At 37.8% G+C, this 26,972-nt stretch overlaps 1 protein-coding gene across 1 annotated transcript in view; it reads right to left on the reverse strand.

Annotated features, from left to right (window-relative positions):
• The window catches only part of TENM4 (teneurin transmembrane protein 4), a 1,656,871-nt gene that overhangs the window by 1,304,486 nt on the left and 325,413 nt on the right, over positions 1-26,972 (reverse strand). The gene's annotated exons all lie outside the window — the stretch shown is intronic.

A 26,972-nucleotide genomic window follows, 5' to 3' on the forward strand; every position in this document is an offset into this window, starting at 1 on the left:
GTCAGAGCTAGTTAATACCAGATTTTTGAAGAGTGGGTTAAGCCAGGTTCCTTCTGGCTTTGAACCATGTAAACACAGTTGCATAATGATTTGGTTATTCAAAAAATGCTGCATATTGTCCCACCTTCTCCCAGAAAATATGCCTCTAAAAATATCTTCATGTAGTTCAAAATACAATACATAGATGATCAGTTCCATTGGAAGATGTTGATCCTATTGAAAATAAGCATCAAAATTTCCTTAATTGCTATCATATTGGTTTATTTCCTTACATGCCTTGGGTGTCCATAAATAGCATATCATTTTTATAGTCTAGAGTGAATAAATGCAGAAAAATAAAACAAAAAAAGCAGATTGGTGTAACAGAACATGGACTATAAGAGCTGTGTGCATCACATCAGAGGTTCAATTAGGCCACTAGTTCATACAATCAGTAGTTGAGACTCAGTGAAGTGGAAGAGTTTGCCACAGTTAGAAGATCATGCACACCCAGCAATATCCTCCCATCTTCCAGAACCTGTCACTTCCTCAGTCTCTGAACTGGTGGTTGTATGTTTAAATTTATTATCTAAAATCACTTTTACTTTAGCTGTTCCTATGAGGAGATAAAAATATTTCAGTTAATAGAATTGCAAAATAATTTATATGGAAAGGCCCTCAGGAAGTATGTGATTTAAATCCCCATTCAAAGTAGGGTCAGCATTGGAATTAGCTGATTTTGGTACCAATTTTCAATCACAAGAGATAAAAAAAAAACAAAAAACAAAAAACAAAAAAACCCACACCAAACAACAACAACAACACCACCACGACAAAAAAACCAACCCTCCTCCCCAATAATAATTATGCTGTAGGCATAGAATCACAGAATCATATAATGTTTATGTTGGAAGGGACATGAAAGATTATCTAGTTCCAACCCCTGTGACATGGGCAGGGACACCTTCCACTAGACCAGGTTGTCCAAACCCCATCCAATCTGACCTTGAACACTTGCAGGGATGAGGCATCCACAGTTTCTCTGGGCAGCCTGTTCCATTGCCTCACCACCATCATGGTGAAGAATTTCTTCCTTACATCTAAACTACATGTTTTCTTTTTCAGTTTAAAGCCATTACCCCTTGTCCTATCCCTACATGCCCCTGTAAAACCTTCCTCTCCAGCTTTCTTGTAGGTCCCGTTTAGGTACTGGAAGAATGCTAGAAAGTATCCCTGGAGCCTTCTCTTCTCCAGAATGAGAATGCTAAGGATGTACTCAATCCCACTGTTCATGTAGCCAGCAAAGATGTTAAACAGCACCAGTCCCAATGCTGATCCCTGTCCATGATTTTAAAACTTTCCAGAACTTTCTTTCCTGCATAGAGGCTGCATTTATATAGTTTCAAATGTACAATATGCTCTACAGTTAAGTCACACAGCTAATGTGATGGGCAGAACTGAAAAGAGGTAGTTTGTTGAAAGTAAATGTATAGAGAAAGATAAATAAACCAATACATACAAATAAATTATTTTAGTCTGACAAACATATTGTCAAGCATCTTTTATCAACTGTATAGCAAGTTGAAGTCTGGTTATAGAACTAGTTATTTCAGGAAAAAACTTTCCAGACCATCAGAGCCATGCTGTATGTCCAGCAAAGTGTCATAGTGTGCTGTCCTGTATGCCCCAGTAACGCATGCTGTACTCATGGCTTCATAGATCCCACGCTTACCCAAAATCATGGAGAGACACCCTCACTGGAAAAATACAGGCATGTATTACATGTAGCAATATCCCTCTTAACACCTCACGATTGTGCAATGCTATTTTGATGGGCTTCTTTTATAACAGAATATGGGTGCCCTTCTCCAGGCTATTCTGACCAGATTGTTCAACAGATGGCAAAGAAATGTCAGATATGTCCTGAATAGCTAACCCATATGCAGCTTGAAAAGAAAATTCAGAAAACTATGGTAACATGACAGAATCCATTACTGGCTTTTAATCCTGATAGTGACACAGAGATGAGCCATAAGCACAGCTGCATGTGCCTTCGGGATAGCAGTTTGCCCAGCTCTGATTCAGAAACAGATCATTAGAAGTAAATCAATATAACCTGCCGTTCTTCTTCACTCTGTCCTCTTTCAGAAAACTAATCAGCATCACAGCACTGGATATTGAGAGCTATATTCTGGGTGAGCCAATTCACATCAGACTGTAAACCAGCAGCAGCAAAAAAGGGAGGATTTATTCTTTCTAATGAAAAGTGAGAGTAGAAAGTCACCTGTGAAGAAAATCATCATGCTGTTTCCAGGGTATGAAAACCGTTATGTGACAACGTGCATCAGTAACTTTTGTGCGGGAAGAAAGAGACAGGGCTAGATTTTATTTTGCCAGTTCAAGCATTTGAAGTGTGCTTATAATATAGAGTATTCCAATGTTTGTGTGATATTAGTTATATTCTCTGTTCTAGCCGTCATTTGTGATGTATAGTGAATGAGTACTGTCACAAGTAACTTTTAAACATATTGTTATTTTGCCTGATTTGAGAAAAAAATAATAAAAAAAAAAAAGTATGAAGAGACTAGGTGGCTTGTTTAAGGCATGTAAAATATATAATTGACAGTAAAGTCTTAAATTGTGGAGCTCTGAATGCCAAGCCCCTACCTTAACCATCATACTATCCTTATGTTTCTGATCTGATCGTACAAACATCTTCATTGCTCTGAGCCAGACATTTTTGCCCTCTAGGAAAAAGACACTTTAGCAGAAAATTTACTAAACTTTTAAAGTTACGTATTGAACAAACTCTGGAGTTCTCAAGAGCCCCAACAGCCTTACTGGAAGAGTTAGCCAGGAAACAGAATGTCACTTCTGTGAAAAATGTCACAGTTGAGGGAAAAATTATTAAAAAAAAAAAAACAAGAATAAAATTGCTTGGCAAATATATATAGAAATTAAATTCAATTATGTATCTTGATGTTCCCAAGAACAAGCTTCTGTTTTCTGAAAAATATTCCTGGCAATCCTACCCAGGTGAGTACATTTCCACTCTGACTTCCTGGAGGGTCTCATCCTCAGCTCATCTGCAATCTGCTTGCTGATCTTCTGCTGACACACACCAGTATCTGGAGGCATTTTGACTAAGACAGAAAGTTTCTTGGAAGGCAGATTGGCGGGTGAGCTGGCAGGAAACCAGGCAGGTTTGCTGTCAGCCTCGATCCTCTTGGAATCAACATGTACCCAGGGAAAGTTTTCTCTTTGACAAATTGGCATTTTTCCAATGGAAAACATTCTGTCAGAACATTCCTGCTCACTTCTGCTGTATCTTCATCTTTATCACTCCCTGCCCCGATGGGAAAATTTGACTGTTGAGATTAGCGCAGATCAGCCACCCTTCTCTCCAGGCAAGATGTTGAACTTGTTTGTCCCCAATCCCTTCCCCTTGAGCAATGCCAATAGGGTGTGACATAGGAAAGATTTTTTTGTGCTCCTTTTCTGTCCTCTTTACACTACCCTGCTACAATATAATCTGCAGAAAAAGCACACAAGGTGTGTTTTGTACCTTAACAATGTTTATGAGCCTTTGTGTAAGAGAACAGAGGTTGGGGGTGGTATTTGTTTACTGTCTCTAATATAACACACTGTCGCTTGGATGTAATAAAACGTGAGTGCATTATTTTTTAAATACTGCAGCAGATTTAATTACTGCTACTTGCAAAACTAAATGCCACTTGTTGCCACAATTATTGCATACAATAACAGACATCAAGTACTCTGCTGTTTGTGCAGTTTTAATGAGAAGCAGTCACTTCATTCAGGTTCCCTTTTTCCTCCAAAATGCAATTAACAAACAGTGATTAGTTGAGCCAATTCCAAATTGTATTCAAATGCAGGCAATTTGGCTAGTTTGTAGGTCAAATAGGTGATACTTTTTGAAGTCACTTAAGGAATTAATTGCATGTTTCCACCCAAATATGGTCTAGGGAGGGGAAAGAGATAAAAGTTCTCTTTGATACAAAGGCTTTGTTTTTGACAGTGCAAATCATTTTTCTATAAAAGCATATAATTTGGACCAACCTACAAGACTGCCTGACAAATTTGTATCTGCACCAGAACTTTCTCTTCTTTGAAGAAAGTATTGTCCCTTAACACGCAAAATGTCCCTCTTCAGCAGAACCACACGACATCCTCCAGCTGCTGACATTTTTAAAAACTTCATATAAATAAAAATAGTTTTCAACACTGATTTCTAATTTGTGTCCAGATCCTGAAAGAAATCATTCAGATGTGTTCTAATAACATTCTGTGACTGGTAAATCAGTAAAGTGTTCATATGGTTATGATTTTCTTATCTTCTTTGCAAAGTATTTAGTCAGAGATCTCAGCTTCACAGTAAATACAGAATATCACTGTAGTTTAATTTTCAAACGGGTTCACAGAACCTGTGGCAGCATAATGACAGCTCTGATGGCAGGATTAATTGTTTTAGCTCCTACCTGGAGCAAGCAGAAAGCTTCCCATTTATACCTGCATTATTTTCATATCATTTATTATTTCTCAGGTATCCCAAGTGCTAAACATCTGAAAAAGAAACTGCAGAGTACAAGCAACCAAAAATACAAGGACTTCAAAATGCTAAGATCAGTAAATCCTCCAAATCTCCTGTGGACTATTTCCACAAACCTGATGGGGTCGATAAGAAACCCATTGTATTTTATGCAAGAATAAGGCTGCTTTCTTTGGAGTCCTGGCCAAATTCTAATTACCTACAGCTTACCTAGAATTCTCCCTGAAGTATTAATGGGATGTGTTTTTTTCACTTTCTGTTCTAAATTGTTGTGAAGTGCTCTATTAAACAGCTGCCCAAACCTGGCTGTGTTTTAGTGGAGACCAAAATAATAATGGATTTATACACAGCACACATACACTTGCAGTAAGTAAGCTACACAGGTGTAAAAACAGTGTCATCAGAGGATGTTATTAGCTGTGCAGGACTGACCGCCAGCTGTCTCAAAAAAGATACAATACAAGTTAACAGTAAATGCAAGATTTTATTTGTGATTAAGGGCATTTTACTAGTTTGCATTAAAATTTATCACAGGATTTGCTTGTGGCTCCACTTGCATGACAACTAAGTCAATAAAGCTCCACTGAATTTAAAAATGGGTCTGTTATTCCATGTTTTCCCCCTATGTAGGAGTAGCTGTTCTGCATTCAGTCCCCAACAAGGATAAAAACTCATTGCACTTAGATGAAAAGTGTGAAATAAAAATATTATTTTTTTATGTTACTCTCACTGGATTGTTTCTATGCTGTGATTAAGGTGAGAGCTGGAATTAAAATAATTAAACCAAGTTTTACTGTTCTGTTTTTCCTGCAAATATCTGCTCATCTCTTACTTTCCAAGACTCCCACTCTCAGTCACGTCTCAGGTTTTGCAATTTACACAGATGTATGGGATAAAGGCCCATCAAATGCTCAGAGATTTGTCTTTTGTCTTTCCAGTCCTCATCACTCATTAATGACACTCGCAGACATGGCTTTGACTGTTTTCATTTTTTTCTCCTCCACTCCCCCTATTTCATGTTGCACAAAGAGCTGTGAAACAAAGACTCATCAAAGTCATCATTACACCACATTTATCTGCACAGAACCGCCTTTCTCATCTATTAGCCTTTTTAAACGTTCCAAGTCCTTCTGTGGCTGGATTCTCTCTCATTATTTTGGTTCCTTGTCACCCATTGCAATTGCCCTCCTCCTCCTTCCCCTCTTCTCATTTTTTTCTGGGCCAAATACTACTGTGTGTAATCTTCCGTTTGTTTCAATTCAAACAAAATAGCAGTTTTTGTAATTGTTAACAAAATTAAAATTTTAAATGAGTTATTGTTTGCACTGATTTTCATCTGTACAACATATTAGTCCCTTTTTTTTCACTTTCAAAGAGTGAAAAATTTTCGCTGGTCAACTATTCATCTACATTTTTAATAAAGTGTAAATATGATACAACCAGACAACCTGATTTATTTGCATCAGATTAACTGCAGAAATCTCTTTACAGAAGTATTTTGTAATAGATCATAGTTTTTTTGTTGTTTTTTTTTTTAATAGATGAAGAGTAGTAAGATAACAGTGAAAAAAAAGAAAAATAAGTATATATACATTGATACTCTTACCCACAATTATCTCATGGCCCATCCAAAAGAGAATGTTCCCAAAATCTTTCTTCTGCCAGTGACTGAGCAGCTGTTCCATGAGATAGTGACTCAATGGCAGGTGACAAGGTACATTGTAGACCTCTCTGTCTATAAGTGTTCTGCTAACTGGGCGGTTTTCCACCTTCTTTACTCCCTGCTGTCAGATGTTTATGCACACTGATAAGATCCCTATTGAACTTTCCCTTCTCCAGGCTAACCAGTTGTGACCCTCAGCCTTTCCTTATATGTCAGATGCTCAGTCCCTTAGTCATCTTCATGGCCCTTCACTAGTTCTGGTACAACATAGAATCATAGAATCTTCTAGGTTGGAAAAGACCTTTAAGATCATTGAGTCTAACTGTAAAACTAACACCGCCAAGTCCACCAAATACTATCATGTCCATGTCTTTCTTGTATCAGGAAGCCCACAATTGAGCTCAGCATCCCAGATGTGTCGCACAAGACCTGAGCAGAGGAGAAGGATCACCTCCTCAACCTGCTGGCAATGCTCTGCCTAATACAACCCAGGAAGCTGGTGGCCGCCTTCACTGTGATTGCACATTCCTCACTCATGATCAGCGTGGTGTCCACTTGGACCCCCAGGTCCTTCTCTGCCAAGATGCTTTTCAGCTGGTTGGTCCCCAGACTGTCCTGGTGCCCAAGGTTATTCCTTTCTAGAGAAAGGAATTGGCATTTCCCTTTGTTGAACTTCATGAGGTGTTAGAAAGCCATAGGCAAATTATTGGCAATGCTAGAGTGTAACCATTGGAGTAAATTCTAGTTCCGTGAAAAAAAAAAAAAAAAAAAAAAGTCTAACAATAATAGCAGAAACTGTAAATTTAAAGTTAAACTATAGAATTAAAGCAGTCTATAATAGGATTGTGACTGGTCACTTCTGCTCTAACATAACCTACGTGCCACCTTGTATTCTCTACAAGACAAGGAAGAAGTATTTCTGGAATCTCTATTAAAAAGGTTTGTGGACATCAAAAATGTCTTCAAAGTATCTGCTAGCATGGTGATATCAGTGATGGAAGGCTGAGATGTACCACTTGAAACAGAACAGCCACTATAAAAATACAAACTACTTCTGACTTGGACAAAGGCCATAGACAAAATGCCCATGTCCCAAAATCTGGTATCATCCTCCAAAAGATCCTTTCACAGTGTCAGTTTAATGCAAGGCTCTGAGTCTTATCAGTGATTTTCATCTGAAACTGAAAACACAGGTCAGTTACTGTTACATGCTAATGCTTCCTTATAAAAAAAGAAAAGGTTACAAAGCAAGGCTGCTGGAATAAGAACCTGAGGAGGAAAAAAAAAATATTTTAAAAAAATATATATAATTATTTCCTGCTACAGATTTGTTCACTTTTGATGCACTGTTTTGTAATCTATAGGCAGTCAAAATGTGCAGAATCTGTATGATCTGCATACTTAGTGGAAGTCTCATGGGTTTTTCTTTATTCCATGGGTTTATCCTGCTCCCATAGTGGGTTCACGGTTCTAGGTTTCCCTTGTTGCGGCCTTGGAAACCTACATCCCCTTTCACCTGCTCTTAGTTTATCATGCTGCAGTTTGAGTGAGAAGATTTTTTTCCCAGCATTAGATGAATAGAGAGAATGTGGTAGGAGCAGAATTGTGCCTAAAAGGAAGATGTTTTGTATGCATACCCAGCTTGCTTTTCAATAATTAAACATATATTTATAAGCTAACCAATTTCATTTGCTAACATTCAGACTTAAAAACATGAATGTTTCTAAAATGTTTGTAAATTTTTCAGGCTACTCTATTTTTTTTTTTTTCCCCGCATTGCTTAATAAAGCTTAATAGCTCTTCTCAAATTAAACTAAATTAATATGCCAGCTGTACCCCGTTTTGAGCACACAAAGCCACCAATGGTTTATAATAAATTAATACGTATGGTTATGGTACATCTTAACATGAAACTCTCATTTGCATGTTGGATGCCAGAATCTATTAGTTTTGCTTCATAGTTCTTACATTAAGTTTATCTCAAGACATCACTCTCCCTGCCGATAAGTACAATTAACTACATATTAATTTATCCTAAGTGGATTTTCATATTCTGGTTTGTAACTACTGGATGCATGTTTACTGAAGAACTGTTCTAAATTCTAATATTTTCTTATTGCCCCACTAAACTTGTAATCCCTTTTCCCTGTGGGTTTCTGTTATCCAGCTGTGACTTGTATTGATTATTTTTTTTAGCTTAGGACCTCTAACAGTTAATACAGGCACCATTGCTTACATGGGCACTGGTTCAGTTGTCACATGGACTCCAGGCTTGACTGTAATTAAGCATGTACATTAAGTATTTCCAGAATCAGCATCTCAGCAGTAACCTCTCATTTTCATTTGTCATCCACTAAAAAGAAACACTGGAAGTACAGATATTCTCAACCATTTATTGAGCTTTAAGTTCTAGCAGAGAGCAGACATGAAGGCAACATGGCTACTTAGAGTACAGATGTCTTTCAAGATTAGGAAAAAAAGGTCATGTCCTCTGTTGTGCTTAGTATTTCAGTTCTGGGTTTCACTTCAAATATGGATGTCTAGGGCAGTTTGAAATAGTGTAAAATATCTTATTTAGCTTCCAGTTTCTGATCTAGAAGGGTATGGTTTCCCATAGATTCTGTATCACATGTGCCTGACTTGCATAGATGTCACTCATATTCTATGGCAATTCAGATAACACTAAGAACTCATGTGTGAGCAACTGAGAGAAACCATCAGCAGATGAAAAGGAGATTAGGGGTAAAATTCAGCCTGAGACAAACAGCTTCATTTAGGTGTTCTCACATGAGTGAAGTGTCCAAGTTCCCACTATAACCTAAAGAGAGTTATTTGACAGATTAATTTGTCTGAAAGTAGGTTACTAATGCTTTTTAGAATTAGTGGGCTATCCTCCCTGACCTCTGCCTGCTACCCCAGATCTTCATTCAGTGTAACATCTCAGATGCATCCAAGCAAGCATCTGTCCAGATTGGATAACTAAGGGAATCAAAACTGACTGTTATGTCCACACATCTGAATCCCAGCCACTGATCCTGTTCAGCTCTTGGCTCCACTGGCTGTACTGGTGTGTTTGGTCTGGCTGGGATGGACTTAACTTTCCCCACAGCAGCCTTTACAGCGTTATGCTTTGTATTTGTAGCTAGAACCGTGCTGATGACACACCAATTTATTGGCAACTGCTGAGCAGTGCTTGCACAGCATCAAGGTTGTCTCTCCAACCCACCCCCAACAACCAGTAGGCTGGGGGGTGGGCAAGAAGTTTCAAGGAGACACCAGATGATATCATGCTCAGCAATACAAGCTAAAAAAAAGGAGGAGCAGGGGCATTTGTTATGTAGGCATTTGTCTTCCAGTATAACCACTACTAAGGCCCTGCTTCCCAGAAAGTGGCTGGCCACCACCTGCTGATGGGAAGTAGAGAATAAAACTCTTTTGCTTTGCTTTTAGATTTCTTTATAGAACTGCCTTTGTTTTGACTCGTAAGTTTTAATTCTTATTTTCTCCTCCTGTCCTGTTGAGAAGGAGGAGTGACAGAGCAGCTTGGTGGCCATCTGGAGGCCAGCCAAGGTCAGCCCACCATGACCAAGTGCATACTGACATGTAGGAAGGTAAATACAAGCATCCCATCCTAGGGGTCCAAATACTTTCAAAGGTCTAGCTAAAAGCTATATGTGCTGTCATAAGGGTATATGTGTTAAAGCTCCATAAATACGTATGCACAAATAAACACCTATGAGTATATAGATATCAATAGGAAAATAAAGCTTTAAAAGAACTGGAAGCATACATGTCTAGAAATGTCCATTTTGATAGTACAGTGCTAATAAAAACACTCCCCACACGACATATATATGTTATATGTAGTATCTGGGTGTTGATGCAGAATGCTAGCAGAGTAATGTAACTTTTTAAAAGTAAATTTTCTAAATAAAATACTTTGTGAAGTTTAACTCTTATAAATTTCAAATATGTCTCATTTCATTTACAGATAGAGGCTAGGATATTCCTGTATCTATCAACTATCTTTGAAAATTTCAGGACAGTTACAAAAGATAGGGGAAGTTAAACAAATTAAATGCAATTAGTCTATTTTTGTATTAGCTTTTATTGACAGTGAATTTGCCACTAGATCATTATTGGGAAAAAAATATTCACAATACAGTTAAAACACTGTTACTCCCTTTCATGGGAATGAGAAAAAAACATTAAATCAAAACTTAACCTCGTGGATTTGCCCAAGACGTAACTGCGATTATGATATATTGGACACTTCATGAGAAGTAATGCCTAATTCATGAGCCAATAGATATCTTAATAATTGTTCCCAACATTGCATCCTATTTCTAATGATTTATTAATTTACAGCATTGAGATGAGCATCTTTCTTCTCTACAGAGAGCTCAAGGTAAGTCTTATGGGAGAACAGTTATGTCTGCAGGATTCCCTGAAGAAGTCAAGAGAAGCTATGCTTTTTTTGTGAGCCAGCAAGCCACAAAAGGAGTTGGCATGCAATTCCATAACTGAAATCTCCAAATTACTAAACACAAACATTTTAACAAATATTGTATTCATTGGACATTTTCATTTGGTGAGGTGTATTTAGAGCAACTGAGCTTTATTCTGCCCATCTGTAGAGAATTAAATGAGACTTTAAGGAATGGAACCAACACTGAAAGCCACATCACTGGACAGATGAACAGCCTAAAAAATTTAGAAATGTTCTGAGAAAATCTTTGTGTTTCTGTTCCCTGTCTGTTAAAACTTATGTATCTCCCAGAGAGAATAATCAGATAAAATAACATTGGAAGAAGCCACTGGGACCAAGGCTCTTTCTTTCTAAGGGAGTGACTTCCAAACTAGAATCCAGGTTCCCTCACTTCTCCTGACATCATCAGTCTTGCTTTCCATCCCGGTTGTGGCTAGATCCACGAGTGTTATAGAGAATGCCATCAGCACCTCACAGAATCATACAGAATCACAGAATGTTAGGGGTTGGAAGGGACCTCAAAAGATCATCTAGTCCAATCCTTCTGCTGGAGCAACACTTAGATGAGGCTACACGGGAAGGTGTCCAAGTGGGTTTTGAATGTCTCCAGAGTAGGAGACTCCACAACCTCCCTGGGCAGCCTGTTCCAGTGTTCTGATACCCTCACTGAGAAGAAGTTTCGTCTCAAATTTAAGTGGAATCTCTTGTGTTCCAATTTGAACCCATTACCCCTTGTCTTATCGTTGGTTGTCACTGAGAAGAGCCTGGCTCTATTCTCGTGACACCCACCCATTATATATTTGTACATTAATAAGGTCACCCCTCAGTCTCCTCTTCTCCAAGCTCAAGACCCCCATCTCCTTCAGCCTTTCCTCACACGGGAGATGCTCCACTCCCTTCAGCATCTTTGTTGCCCTGTGCTGGACTCTCTCCAGCAGTTCCCTGTCCTTCTGGAACTGAGGGGCCCAGAACTGGACACAATAGCTTTTGGATAGCCATTCTGCAGGCAGATATGAATATTCTCATACTGAGAGGAACATTGTATCATGATGCTTTGGTTCCTTCCAGTAAAAGTGTGAAGAGTTGGATATAGATGTCTTTGGTGAGCTTTAGAGTTTTGGAATAATTTTGCCTTAAATTACTGACAAGTTGCCTTCAGGGAGTTAAAGTGATCAACATACCAGAAGGCTCTGACCATCACAAAAGTTAATCTGAGTAACCTGTCCAAGCAGGAGCTTAATTATGAGCAAGATGAGATCTTCTTATTCGAAAGAGTTGTTGAGAAGTATTGGCCAAAGGCTAAGAAAAAAAGAACAACCTGGAGGTTACTACGAAAAGCAGTAACTGTGGTTTTACTTGCATCAGTGCACTAGGGTATTCAGAAACTCAATGGCCCTTCTAGAAATGTTTTTTTATCACCCCTCTATTTGGTAACCTTAACATCAGTGTCTCAGATGAGGACAGCTGGGAGATGTCATCACCACAGAGACATTGGCCAAGAATGAATTACAGTGATGGGAGGGTTGGAAAATGCACCAGTTTTTGGCAGGCTCACTCACACAAGTAAAAGTCAGAACTTTTGGTGGAAGCTCATCAGATTTTTCTAAGACTTATAAAGAAAGAAGTAGTTATACTTTGATAGCTGTTACATTGAGAAATTTCCTTCTATTCTTCTAAGCGCAACAACTATCAAAAAGGATCATTCACCTTTTGTGTCTAGCTCCTGTAAATGGTCAAAAGTCTCCAAGGTCAAGGTAATATATCCCTCCTAAAACTATAATACATTAGCTATTGTGAGCTGGACACCTGTTATTCTTCTCTTAAACACTTCTTTCCCACAAGCATCTGGGTTTTGTAGCAATCATTCCTTTTGGGGTTCAGGTTGCTGGGGTGTTAAGATCTAAAAGCAGTCGTCGTCATTCTGAGATTAGGAGATCTGTATACTGTTAACTATATCACAAAATAACTACTGGATAATCTCTAAGATGGATATATGGTAAGTTAGGAGGTACGTCTTGGGAGAATGAGGAGATTTTCAGCAGGACAGAAATAATTCATGAATCATACAAACATAATTGTGAAATTTAGAGGATGACAGAGGATATTTTAAGGGACTCCCTTTCTGAGCCCTGGCAGCAGATGACTACAGTAGTTCTTTCTGTGCTGGAACATCTGGTCATTCTGTGGAGATTAATATGTAGAAATGAATATTCTAAAGATCAAAATATAAAATTAATCATGTCTTCTAAATTTCACGTTTTGACATGAAAAAAAGTGAATAAAACCAGTCTCTGTTTGTTATAGCTGTACAAATGTTGGTGTATATTGTAGACAGCAAAAATACAGAGTTGTAGCTAGCAGGTATGAAAATGGAATCCAGTAACCATTTAGGCAATGTTCCTAGCCATTAGTGTGATTCAAGGGATACATAGTACTGCATATAAAAATAAATTGCTCTTTGTATTAGAATGGAATAGCTAAAGTGAAAGGTTTTCTAAAAAATACTTATGGCCTACCTGTGACAGAGGCAGTATAATTGGCCTTGTTCCAGCACTTTGTACAGTTTAAGTTTTACCTTAAACCACTAAATTTTGTCTGAATAATCATGACTCTTTCAACACTAGAAATGTGATTTTTAAGACTTTCACCAATTCTCTAGGGAACAAAAACACTTCACATGCCATGCACCTAAATACAACAGTTTGAATTTTAAGCAACTGGCATTTGCAAGGAAATGAAATGCAATCTAAAAACCGGGAGTTTTTCAAAGCAGTTATTTGCAGAATAATAAGGCTTACAGGGAACTGCAATGTGCTCTGGGAAAACCTGCAGACAGTAGAGAAATTCACTGAATGGAATATTCATTATTTGCCTAGCTCTAGTCACTACCTCTCAAATGTTTCTGTTACACAAGGGAAGAACTGTTTAGTGTCCAATAATATTAGACAAACCCCAGTAACACAACAAACTTTCAGTTTTAGGTATGCTTCATAGACAAGCACAGAATTCAGGTTAGTGTGGGAGACACCCTTCAAAGTTACAGTTTCTAGCTTTGTATCTTTTGTGACAAAGAGGATCATGATTAATGAAACATCTTCCACAATCTGACTGCTCAAAAGAGATGGAGAAAACTAAGCAATTTCCTGGCCCAATGGAATCTTTATTAGCTTCCATCCTAACTCTCTTTATTCTCTGTTCAAGAGGAGCATTTTAAGATCTGTTTTTCAAACTATTGTTGTTAGAGAACTGCTCCAGAATTCATCTCCTTTAACGAAGAGAAGACATCTTCAAACTTTTTTTCTTTTTATTTTATTTATTTATTTATTTATTTAAACATGCCAAAGGTATCTCTTTGCTCCCGTTCCAGTGTTTTCCTTCAGTTTAGCTTACACTTTTCTGGCCATACTTAACTTCATGAAGAATTTACTCTCTGCTGTGCAGGGCTGAGCACAGTAAAATACAAAGGCTTGAAATTAATAAAACATTCAAATCATTTAATTTTAATGTGTGTGTAAGAGACTTGTTTAAGTTACAATTTAAGTACATAAGGCTTCATACAGATAAGCTGAAATCTGTTTTTTAGGGCAAAATATTTATCTGACAGTCATACTTTTTCAAACATGTTTAATCTACAGTGCAAACAGGTGTCAATTACCACTCAGTTATAATGAGAAATAACTTCCAAGAAAGATATTTTATGTGTATGGACATTTTTCTAATTTTATACATTTGGGTTAAATTTTCGCATCAGGTTACTGGACTAAAGGATCCTCTCCATGAACACAAGGAAATACAAAGAAATGCTGACAGGCACAGAGTGGTTCCCAGTAACCCCATCAGAGATATGGGGACCTGACCTGGTCCTTTCTGGGGAGCCTTGGGTGAAGGTATTCTCTGTTCTTCATGCCTGCACATGTATGGGGTTCTGAGTGCCAGCAAATGGGGTGGGATCAGGGGCCATAGGGCAGATTCGACAACTCCTGGAAGATCCAGACTTCACGTGTGTATTTATTCGTATATATAATATATTTACCATTAGCAGACCTTCATCCTGATGAGCCAGAGGATAAAGCCATTTGCGCTGATTGTGTGTGTTCTGTGTTTTCTTTATATGTTGATAAGAGCAATGTATTGAATACGTGCATATCTGTGTGTGTAAGTGCCTGTATGGAATACATGTTCAGCCTCACTCCTGGCTTCAAACAGAGCTGCAACAGCCTCACTTCTATCAGGCTACTGCATTAGATAACTCATAGCATCTTCCACAGGTCTTTTATTTACCTTTGATAAAGCTGCAAAATAATTCAAATAACAAAAGCATTTCTCAAATCTGAGTTGGGGAAAAAAATACCTGAGACCTTCAAGGCATAAGGAAGGCATTAGAAAAAGGCAAATTGGTATGTGTTTGAGACACTTATTTTCACATTGTTTTTGTAAAAAGTTAGTTAAATTTGCCCAACATTATGTGCAAAAGCAAAACACAGAATTTTCTTTAAAAGGAGAATGAGCACAGTATATGTGTACGCATATGAACAAAGTGGTTAAAATAAATTTCACAGGTTTGTACACACATCTATCTGATGAGCACTGGCAAAAGCCGGAGCATGTGTTCTTGAAACACATGACCCTGAATATATGCAGAGCTGGACACAAGGGTAATTGTAGACTGTGCAGCCCCATGGGCAATTTGGCACCTACAAGCACCAATTCATTCCTGACCCACCTGAGCTTTTAAAGACTTAGCCTGGCAAAACCAGCAGCATTTTTACCATACATGGCACTTCACTAAAATGAAGAGATGCTACAGAGACTGTTAGGTACACACCGGATTTTGATATATTAAACATGCATGAAGTGTGTGCCAGGAAGCTACTGCAGTTTTGCAGTGTCAAGAGTTGTCACGTATCAGGTAAGATATAATATGGGAAAAGCATTAGTAATGGTGCCATCTTGTGTTTGAAATCTGAAAATGTTGCATAACTTTTTGTTTCGATAATCTGTTAGTAAGTTGCTTTATGAAGCCAGAACGTGCAAGACACTTCAGCCTAAATTTAAGTTGATAGAGAAGAAATCAGGTTTTGAGCCTTTGTTCTACAAGTTGGTTTGTGTTTAAACATACGGGATTGTGTTTCAAATAAATGTTAGACGTTATTAATCATCTAAAAGAAATAAAATAGCACTAGCAATGATTTTTCTCAGTCTCCCAGTTAAGAAGTCTTTACACATTGCCTTTTTTTTTGGCGTATATTTTAAACTGTGGATAGCACTCCAAATCTAAACTCCATAGAAATTCTGCTGCAAGGTTTTGCTACCAATTATTCAAAAGAGAAAGCCAAGTAAATGCAAAATCATAGAAACACCAAGAAGAACCTGCAAATTGCACAAATGTTTTCCACCTACTTCTTCATACCTAAAATGACATAAAAAGGCAAAAAAGAGAAGAAAAATTACAACCTTTTGGAAACAGAAATAAAGCTAACAAGCCATCAGCAGGTCCATCTGGCTGCAAATACACAGGAAGTCATAAAGAGCACTTGTTCTTAGTGAAGATGATTTCTTTTCATGACAGGCTTACAAGACGCAAACTGTGCAAAGAACTATGAAAACATCTCAGTATGCAGATAAGCTCCATCATATACATTAAAATCCCAAATATATTTCAATGCATACACATGTGTTTCAGAATAGTGAGGGTTCTGGTCAAAGTAAAAATACACATTTTTGGGTTTTACGTTTTCAACAATTTTTACCTAACGGCAAACAGTCCTGGAATGTGAAATATTTGGCATTTGAGTATTTATTTCATAATTTGTACCTGTCTTGGGCATGAAAATACCAGCTTCAGAAACTGAAAGCATACACACAGCTTGACCCTAAAAATGAATGCAACTTGATTTCAACAGAAACAGCTCAAGGTCCATTTTGTTTAGACATCTATTATTCAGCGGAATATTTCAGTTATATCAAGTAATTAATTGCACTGTGTGACAGATAAGGCTGTACTAACTACTGAAAACAAACAAACAAACAAACAACAACAACAAAAAAAACAAACAACACTCAAATCAACTTTCCTGAAGACCTTGAAATAAACTGTTACTTTCTAAAATGTATAATGACATGAATTTGTTGCATACAGTTTGCTGATGGTTTCAGGGAAAGAACAGCTTATATAGCTTATTTTTTATGTTAGCTGTTGATGTTTGAATTGCAAATCTCTGGATGCAAAATGTTTTACAATAACTGCTGAGCTGCAACATATCCTAAAGGAGGCTTTCAGTGTGGCAATAAGCAGAGTACGTTATCCTTCATCTGACCATATAGTCCTGTTGGACTGAGTTCAAAAACACTTGGCTGGGCAGTATTCTCCTTTTCCATGGAGTAAAACGTGATCATTTGCAAACCACAGACTTTAATTTAACTCTTTTTTTATGTTGCTAGATATGGTTGGTGTATCCTTGGCACCAACTTTTTATTTAAATATGCATTATAAAATCCAATCCATATTTCTATTAATATTAATATGAATGTGATTGCAACAACTATGGAACAATCTACATAAGTTGGCTTCAGTGACAGCAGCCTTGATCAACTGCTTCTCCGTCACTCTCACAAATGCTTCTGGGTATTTTTTTCCATAATGCTATCATGGCATGGGGAAATACTGTCTCCCAAGTGATTAACCTGATATTTTCCCTTTTTTTTTAAAGCTATCGAAACATCTACAAATTACTTCATCATGACAGTGGGTAAAAACTGATGAGTTTCACTCCAGCACTTACTGCAAACACTACTTTTTAAGTCCCTTCACTCTCCCCCTCAGTTTGTCCCAGTACTCAGTAGGAACCAACTCCACAAATTCTTTTAGTCCATTAATCTGCCCATAGAGGGATTGACTTTGCACTGTGTTATTCTCTACAATGTTGTTAACACTCTCAAATAAAAGTGTAAATTAAAAAGGAACAGTTTGTGGTGTGTTTTTCTGTTTGTTTATCTGTTTTGTTTGTGTTTTGTTTTTCCTTTCTAGGGATTGGTGCTTTTTTTGTTTTAAGGACCCTCAAGTTCTACCACAAATCTGGACTTTCAGCATCTCTCATGAATAGTCCTCTTGGATTCTTGGTCTACTCTCAGCTCTACTCTTTAACAGTTATCTTTTTTATCTATTTGCCTTTTACATTTCTTTAGATAAGTTCTCTCAAACTGGTACCTATTAAAGCAGAATATATTCAGGGCATCTCCATATGTTTGCAACCTATTTCCAGACCAGGCACATAAAACAAAGTGGCCATATTTTTATGAAACTAAGTTATGCTCTGATTTTGGGGCTGCAATTCATTTTTATCAGGCTGTAACTGAAAGATACATTTTGAGATAGACTTGATTTTATGAGTTTAAAACAGTGGTTATTATGAATACTTTGTACAACACTATTTGTGTGGGGAAATTGAAGCTCATATTATTTTCAATAAATTATAAATAAGATATTTGAAATCTTTATTTGAGGAAAACAAAAAGAAAGGGGGAAAAAAAAAAAAAAGGAAAGAGAAAGAAAAAGAAAAACAAACCAAAAGTTAACAAACCCATCACCACGCTGTCCCAAGAAGTAAAAAGATCAATTCAGTGATATGTCATGATGGAATTTGTTAACTAAATTCTAACATTTATGAATATTGAGTGGAGAATCTGTCTACTGACCTGAAAATCAAATGATAAAGCCATAGGCAGTGAAACAAAGTTTTTAAAACAATCTGACACAGAGAAAACAAACAAAAAGCAGCAACACTAACAGAATTCTTCTGTTCTTTAGAGTAAAAGGACAATTTCAGCAGCTAGCAGGGGGTTGTGAAGAGATAAATCCAGCCTCACTGATCTCTGTTACGGATTGTGACCTGTAGGAAGTCTCAAGTTCTGTATGATTTCAGAAATGATAGATGCTTGGAAGCCTGTAGTTTTTCAGTAGCTCCTTGGCATCTCCTAGACAAAGCAGAGGTTATATAAAAACATTCAATGCTCAGATATTACTGCCTGCTGAAAAATACCTCAACATAGAAGTAAATGTTTTTGTAAAGACCAAAAAATGACTTAAAAGGTTTAGGTCCTTTTTTAAGCCATCTTGGAAAATTAAATGAAGGAGAAAAAACTTGAAAATCAATATTTGAACGTGCATATGCATGTGAAAAGATATTTTCACAACATCTTCACCAAGAAGAGCTCGAAACATCCCCCAGGAGGAATGACATGTGCCTACATGCCTGTGATGCAGCCCAAGGAGTGAGATGGTTCAAGAGACATCATTCCTTAACCCCACTCTACGCTTCACTGCAGACCTCACAGTCCATATTTTCTATACCGGCCTCCTCAAGCTGCAACTCCAAATGAACTTAATTCAGTGGCTTTGCAATTGATAGATGTTACAAAACCAGCTGTTTTTGTTAACATTAGTTATCATTTCCTAAAAATGAAAACAGAGTGATATCTCTAAGGAAATGCATTAACAGAAAATCTGCTCTGCAGATTTGAAATGCCTATATTTCTGTTCTGCTTAAGCCCAGGTGAGACATTGCTCCTCATGACTGGGCAAAACTAAAATCTATGAATTTTACTTTAGCAGTAGTAACAAAATTATTGTTCTTTATATGACCTAAGTCAGTTAGAGAGAGAAACCAATGCATCAGCTCAGGAATGGGGAGTTTTCATCAGAGAAACACTGAGGATACTGGGCATATCATGGGAAGATTGAAGAGGAGAAAAAGGAGCTATATATAGGACCAGTAACGTCTCTTGGTTCTCAAAGTCTTCTGCATTTAAAGAATGAATTCTGGCAATTCTCTTTGCCACTAAACTATTGGAGGATGCAAGCTCTCAACTCAACAAAATGTGTTAAAGTAACAGCCTGCTGACTCATGGCTACATTACATTGAAAGGATGTAAATATTTTATGAAGCATAAAGTGAGCAATGAACTGTGTAGCATTTCAACACTTGCTTACAATTCCAGCAATTACAAACTAAAGCACAGTGAGTCTTTAGAAGGTGAGAGAGAGGGAGAGAAAGGAGGAACACCCTAAAACACTGTACAACTCATTAACAGATTTAACAAATACTTCTGACTCAGTCCATAGAGGACTAAACCTCAGAAGGTGATATCAAGAGGTTGCAAGGTGGCAGAAGAACCTCACATCAGAACAACAGCACAAACCAAAGGAAAACCAATTTATTTGTTTAGGGCACTTTTTGCATCATCAGATTGCAATTCCCCCGAGTCTTAGGGCATGTGTAACAGGGATGCCACAGGCAACTCTAGTAGTGATTTGGTGCCATGCCCTTTGGATAACAAATCTATGCCATAAGCCATAAAGCTTCATGTTGCTTTCTTTGATCACTATGTTGGCTGAGACAGGACTACAGGCAGTGGTCGATATAATAAATTTGGTATGAGCAGCATTTCATAAATGACTTTTTTTCTCTTAGTCTACATGAAAAACATATTGAAGCATGATTTGGGATCTGGCTTTCCTTTCTGATGATTGTGATGGGTCCTTTTGTTTCAGTAAATGAATAAATATTAATAAAAACAGGCTGTATCTGACATTTCTAACACAGTCCCAAATTTCTGTTTTTCATTGTGTGCTTCAGCCAAGTATTCCAGTTATCTCAGCAGGTCTGTGGCAAATAAGGATCCCATCATCCACCTGAGTCTCCGTTACTAGTTCTGTTGCAATTAGCCACAAAAGTCACATGTCAAACTCACATCAAATGAGTCCAGACACTACTACTTGTCTAAAACTGAATCTGGTAAGGACTTCTTCCTAACTATGCTTTTGACATCGCCTGCACAACTTAAATAAAAAAATCATGGACTCAGAATCACAGACTAACTTAATTTGTAAAAGGTCATTGTCTAGTGAAACCTCTAGGGGAAAGAAGGGTCAGCTTCAAAATTAGATCTAACTCTGAAGTTAGACCATATTTTTTGTGTGTCCTGAAATGTCCTTACATCTAATTTGATTCTCCCTTACTGCAACATTTGCATTTTTCCTCCACTTCTTTCCTTGTTCACCTCTGGGAAGAGTTTGTCTCTTAGTCTCTGCATGTTCCTAGTAAGAAACTTTAGACAGCAAGAAGATTTCTCTTCTCTTCTCCAGCCTGAACAACCAAGCTCTCAGCCTCTCCTCCTGCATCCCGGTCAGCTTGTTGGCCCTTTACTGGACTCTTCCCAATATATCAATATCTGTCTTTTACTACGGAGTCCAAAAGTGACAAAAATACTGGACATGAAGTCTGAGAAGGTCTGAGTGGCAGGAACTGTGAGCATAAAAAGAATGGCTATCTAACAAAGAATCACAAAATCATCCAGAAACAAAGGACCTTAAAAAACAATGAAGCTTGAAGCTTTAGTTCTTCTCCTGTTGTAGGAAATCATATCCCCCTTCCTTACAGGAAGCCCAGAACGAAATGTCTGACAAGAAACACAAATAAATAAGTAAGTAAGTAAGTAAATAAATAAATAAATAGCATTTACATCTAGCACTATGATGGTGAGACAGCTAGGAAAGGAGGATAAATGTGCAAGAAGAGTCACTGTAAATACATCAGAGGCTCAATTCCTGACCCCCACTGCTACAGCTGTCAATAACAGACCTTTCCTGGTTCTGCTTACCTGCTTGGCGGAGTCCGCATGGCTGCAGAAATCCAGCTGTAACCAGTATATTGGTTGGTCTCAGAAGATTGTTTTGCCTCCAGGTGAGTAAAGTGCCTCTCAGACTTGCTCCTCACTTGACATGTTGGAGCTTCAGTATGACAAACTAGCCCATCCTTTAAAATATTTTCAGATTTCTGACTAGTGTTTGCTTTGCAGTTGTGTACAGCTGTGCTGTGTACAGCCAGTGATGGCAATATGAATTGTGCTTTAAAGAATATACTTTATATTTTATATACATTTTTTTTCTTCATATTTTGTATTCCAAGGCAAACAAAACAGATGTAGACCAGTTAGGTCTGTAGCAGTTTTAACCTGCACTCTACTGTTCAAAACCAATACTGCACAACATTTCTAAAATCAATCTGTTCTGGAATGCTTTCTTTCTTTATGCAACTAAATTTGCATATCCTGCAGCTGAAAAAGGCATAATTAGTAATTTGTCATTAATTTAAGCGGGAGCAGCTATAAAAATCTTAGGTATTTACATAGTTCTCATAAATTAGAGTCACAAACTGTAATTTGTTAAATTAAAATTCTGCTAAAAGCTTGCATTTACATAGATGTTCAGATGTTAAAGTGTTGACAAGCATTTTAAAATCAACACTACTGGCACACTCATAATTCATGCCAGTGAGCTGTAAAGGTTTATTTGGGAAGTTATTTGGACAGTAAAATATGATGGCCAGTAAGAAATTGCAATTGTAACCACTCTCAACCAATGAAAACATGTATCTTCTTATTAGGAGTTGAAGATATTTCTACGGAAGATCTGCATGCATGATCATTGCTAAAAACAGAGTTACACTGATTGATGTAGTATATCATCTTGGGCTAATCCCATGGTCCTGATTCATACTCACTATTTGCAAGAAAAGAAGATCAGGAAAAGGGCTGCACAAACCTCTCTGGAAAAGTCAGCCCTAGGTACCTGATGGAAATTTGCATATGAAGACACCAAACAAGGTGCTCACTTCAAAAACAAAACATGAAAAATGTAAAAAGTCAAAACTGTCTTATTTTAAGATCTGTGTCAGTGTATCTGAATTTGAAATGGAAAGGTATTGTTAATGTCTGGGAAAGTTCTCTTCTATAATGCTGCAGCTGTCAGTGGTACTAATGCGAATAGTGAGATGGTTAATGGACTGAAAGAGAAACATCAATGCCAGGTCACCCATTAGCTGACACAAGTCAGCACAGATCTACAGGGGAATAGCTAGCTTTGTGTCCTCTAAGAATCTGTCATATAATATACTTAAAAAAAATAAATTATAAAAGAATTACTTCTTAGTGCTGAAAAAGGAATGTTTTAGTCTTTTAAAATATAAACATCAAGAGTATCCTGGGTAGATCAGCGATTCTATTTTTGTTTTCAAATAACACCCTGTGTAACCAGACATGACTAACTTATGACTAAGTGGCTATGCATAAAAACATTTGTATAACTATAGAGAAGTAAGATACTATAGAATTTCCTTCTACAAGGTCAACATGGTTCTGTACAAGCAGAAATGGATAAAATAGTTTTGGGATATGTCTGCTGTAAAGATATGCCAACTGTGGCAAAATACAGAAAATTAAAATGACCAGTCAGTGTTTAGTGATTATGTCAGGTGTTTTCCTGATCTTCTTCAGAAATCTATAGAAAACAACCCTCTTCATTGATTCAGCAGAGGATTTCGACAGAGCTTCCCAGATTCATCTCACTTGGCCTGAACTGCTGACACTAGGAAGAGTTTTGCTCTTAGTGCAGTGAAAAAACAAACCACTCCAGGACAGCCATGATCGCAGGTGGGCTGAAACTCACTCTGAAGACATCTGGCTTCTTTCTGTCCTCTGCTCACTCGCAGAGAAACAGCTCTTTTCTCATCCAGGTGCCTAAAGGTTGATAAGATGCATCAACACCACTGTATTTCAAAGATACAAAGTATGAACTCTTGCTGCATTTTCCAAACCTCTCTTTAAGTTTTTTACTCCTCTTTGATGTTTTTTCCTTCTTGGAAAACTGCATATGCACATCTCCATATACTCTAGTCTTTACCTACAGAGGTGCTATACAATTTTATATCTATCTTTCATTTTATTGTATTGTCCAAACCAAGCTTGATGACATTTGGTAACATTGTACCTATGTCCATGCCTATATCCAGAGGTAAGCTTCCAAGGGGACAGTCTCTACTCTGCTTTGGTGAGACCGCAGCTGGAGTACTGCATCCAGCTCTGGAGCCCTCAGTGCAGGAGAGGCATGGACCTTTTGAAGAGGGGCCAGAGGAGCCACAGAAATGATCAGAGGCTGGAACAGCTCTGCTGTGAGGACAGGCTGAGAGAGCTGGGGTTGTTCAGCCTGGAGAAGAGAAGGCCCTGGGAAGACTTTATTGTGGCCTTTCAGTACTTAAAAAGGGACAACAGGAAAGATGGGGGCAGACTTTTTAGCAAGACCTGTTGCAACAGGACAAAGGGTGATGGTTTTAAAGTAAAAGAGGGGAGATTCAGGCTAGACATGGAGAAGAAACTTTTTACACTGAGGGTAGCGAGACGCTGTCCCAGGTTGCCCAGAGAGGTGGTGGATGCCCCATCCCTGGAGACATCCCAGGCTGGACAGGGCTCTGAGCAACCTGATCTGGGTGAAGATGTCCCTGCTCATGTCAGGGGCCAGACTGGATGAGATTTGAAGGTCCCTTCCAACCCAAACTATTCTGTGATTCTATGGTTCTATGAATCGTCTCTCTCTTGAATTTCCTTTCTACCCAGCTGCCCTGCCAGAGCCTTCACAACCCCTATTAGCTACAGAGTAATCTATTCCTTAGATAAGTTGGATCCTTAGTGAATGTTTGTGCTTGTCCCCATCCCAAAAAGCGCTGAAGCAGTTTGCATACAAGAATCTCATCAATGTTGACCTGAATCAGCTACTCTTTAGCATTAGATCACAGGTATGAGCTAAGGCATTGCCCTGGAAACTGGCGGTAACTGTAAACTCCTAATGGGTACAATGGTATGGAAGAATACCGTCTGTTCAGCGAGAACCAGTGTGCAGTCTGGTGCTTTGTACTCTGACACTTATCGCGGGGTTAGATTCCCCACAATGTTTAACAGACGTATGTGACAGCAGCCAAGCTGCTGATCGTAGGTGTTGAGAATGCATGTCAATGAAAGCAAAAATTCAATAGAATGAAAAAAAAAATTACATCAGATATATTTTCAAAGTAATAATTGTCTATTTTTATTTGATTTGATTTGTGAAATATTACATTTCCTTTCTTACTCTGTGGCACTTTACTTAAGATTGAGTCTCACAATCTAGTCTACTGTAAGCTCCTTAGAGAACAGAAAATTACGTTATCAGTGCTTAATTTCCGTGCACAGCTTGCCACAGTGACTAGCTACCCTTAGAAGAGAAGCTGAGTTATTTGTTACAGCAAAGCATGCTGCTGATAATAAGATTAGAGGTGATGCATGCTCATATTTTCACCATTACCAATAAAGCCTAAGTCCCATGTGTTTAACTGCTCAAATCTTCACAGTGATCTGCTTTATAAAATGCCAGGCACCCAGGAGTTTCCACAGAAGTCAGCAGAAACAGTGCTCAGCAGTTTTGAAAACAGATTTTGAAACGAGAATAATCATATCATCTAACATTTTTCATCCTGTTGGCTCCATAAAACATATTTAGATGTCTACATAAGCTTTTAGAGACTTTCTTATAGACAGTTGTATCTTAAGAGAAATTCACATTGTCTCTGGTTTTCAGTTTTGACATAATTTATATTTCTTGGGGGTGGCGTTAAATTAATCAGCTTTTGCATCATTTGTCAGTTTCACACACGCAAAAAACTATAAAATTACCTTCATTTTTTAGTTTTTATCTTGTCACTTGAATATAATGGTCAAAACCAGCTTGCCAGAGGTTAAATACTGGTTTTATAAGATGTTAGGAGTTTTGGAATTGTTTGTTGTACAGAAAAGAACACATAACATGCAATATACAGTGACAAACTTGTTATTCAGTCTAAGAAATTTATAGTAAACCCATCACTGTCAGTGAAATAGTCAACACTCATTGAGAACAAAGTTTTTATTTTTTTATTTTATTTTTTTTTTTAATTCTCTTTTACTTTATTTTACTTTGTTTTATTTCAAAATTTACCTGCCTATTTATCATTACTTCTAAGTATTGTCACCGAAATATCTTATCTGGGGGACCATCAAATGTCAGCAAATACAATGAGAAGAACATTAGCTAAATTTCTGTCAGGAATGGTTTAGGCTGAGATGATCTAGGGAGGATAGGAGGATAGGTATAGGAAGAAATGACGACTGTAAGTCCACTGCTTTTATCAATATGCTTTCATAAAGAGAAACAGACCAAGTTATGAATACAATGCTTGCATATATTCCTCAATAAATGAGATTCTTTGCTCTTCTATAAAGAAGGAGAAAGGAAGATAGTTTCAGAGAGAAGTTTATATTAATGTTTTAATCCCTAGGTGGTAAAAACTGGCACTTGCACTCAAAGCTGGTGATGAGGGTTAGTGTATAGGACCACACAGCCAATTGCAAAAGTGCCTACAAAACATATTAATTGACAGTCCTACCTGCTCTCAATCTGTTTCATTGACACACTGTCAATATCTACCTTTGTCCCTTGTGTTCAGCACAGATTACATTGACAGCCTCAATTCGTATTCTCCTGTCTCTAGTGCCTCTGATGAACAAGCACTGAATAAAACTGTACCATTGAAATAGAACAGGAATCTGGCTATGGTGAAAGTTCCAGAAGCAGATCACACATCAAGACCTAATTTGTCTTAAGCAAACACACTCTTTGGAAAAGACCTTCTTATCTCCTTTAATTTAGTGGACATATAGGTAAACAGAAAACTCAGCTGCAGGTGAAGATGAAACTTACCAATTTTAAAAAAGAGCTTGAATTCTGAAATGTGGTAGAAACTGTCTAGAGTTTTCAAGGATATTTTAACAGGTTTTCAGGTGTCTGAAGTTTCCAAGAGGCCAAATCCAGCAAGGGTTTTCTGAAAGCACCTTGCCAAGCATCAGTCCCGTCAGATCTCCCATAGGACATATATATATCTGTTTTCTTTCCAGGGCGATGACAGTGTCGCCCCCTCTGCCCTCAGGTTGCTCAACCATGGCACAAGAGGTGTGGGTCAACCAGTCACAGCCTCCAGGCATTTAAAACCAGTTTGCAGCAGAATGCATTAATCAGCACACCAGAGTTTTGGCTTAGAGAAGGGAAGTTTCCATTCCTGACTGCTGAACTCCTGAATCTGAGCAGAGCGGACTGAAGAATTCAAGTGGCCAGAAGAACAGAGGTAAAAGCACTTAGTAGCTAAATAATTCAAAAAGTCTTTTGAGATCAGGGAGTTTGGAGAATCTGCTTCTGTTCCTAGAACTGTTGGAATTTTTCTATTAAATCAAAATGAACTGAGGAACAAGGGAAAAAGTATTGACTAAGGCTCATCATATATTAAGTCAGTGGAATTTTCTCCAATTCACCATTTAAAGTAGAATCCACACCACAGATAAATATCTGAGCTTTTGTGGAATTGTCTAACTCA

Source organism: Columba livia, chromosome 1, assembly GCF_036013475.1.
Source record: "Columba livia isolate bColLiv1 breed racing homer chromosome 1, bColLiv1.pat.W.v2, whole genome shotgun sequence".
In the NCBI taxonomy this organism is placed as follows: domain Eukaryota; kingdom Metazoa; phylum Chordata; class Aves; order Columbiformes; family Columbidae; genus Columba; species Columba livia.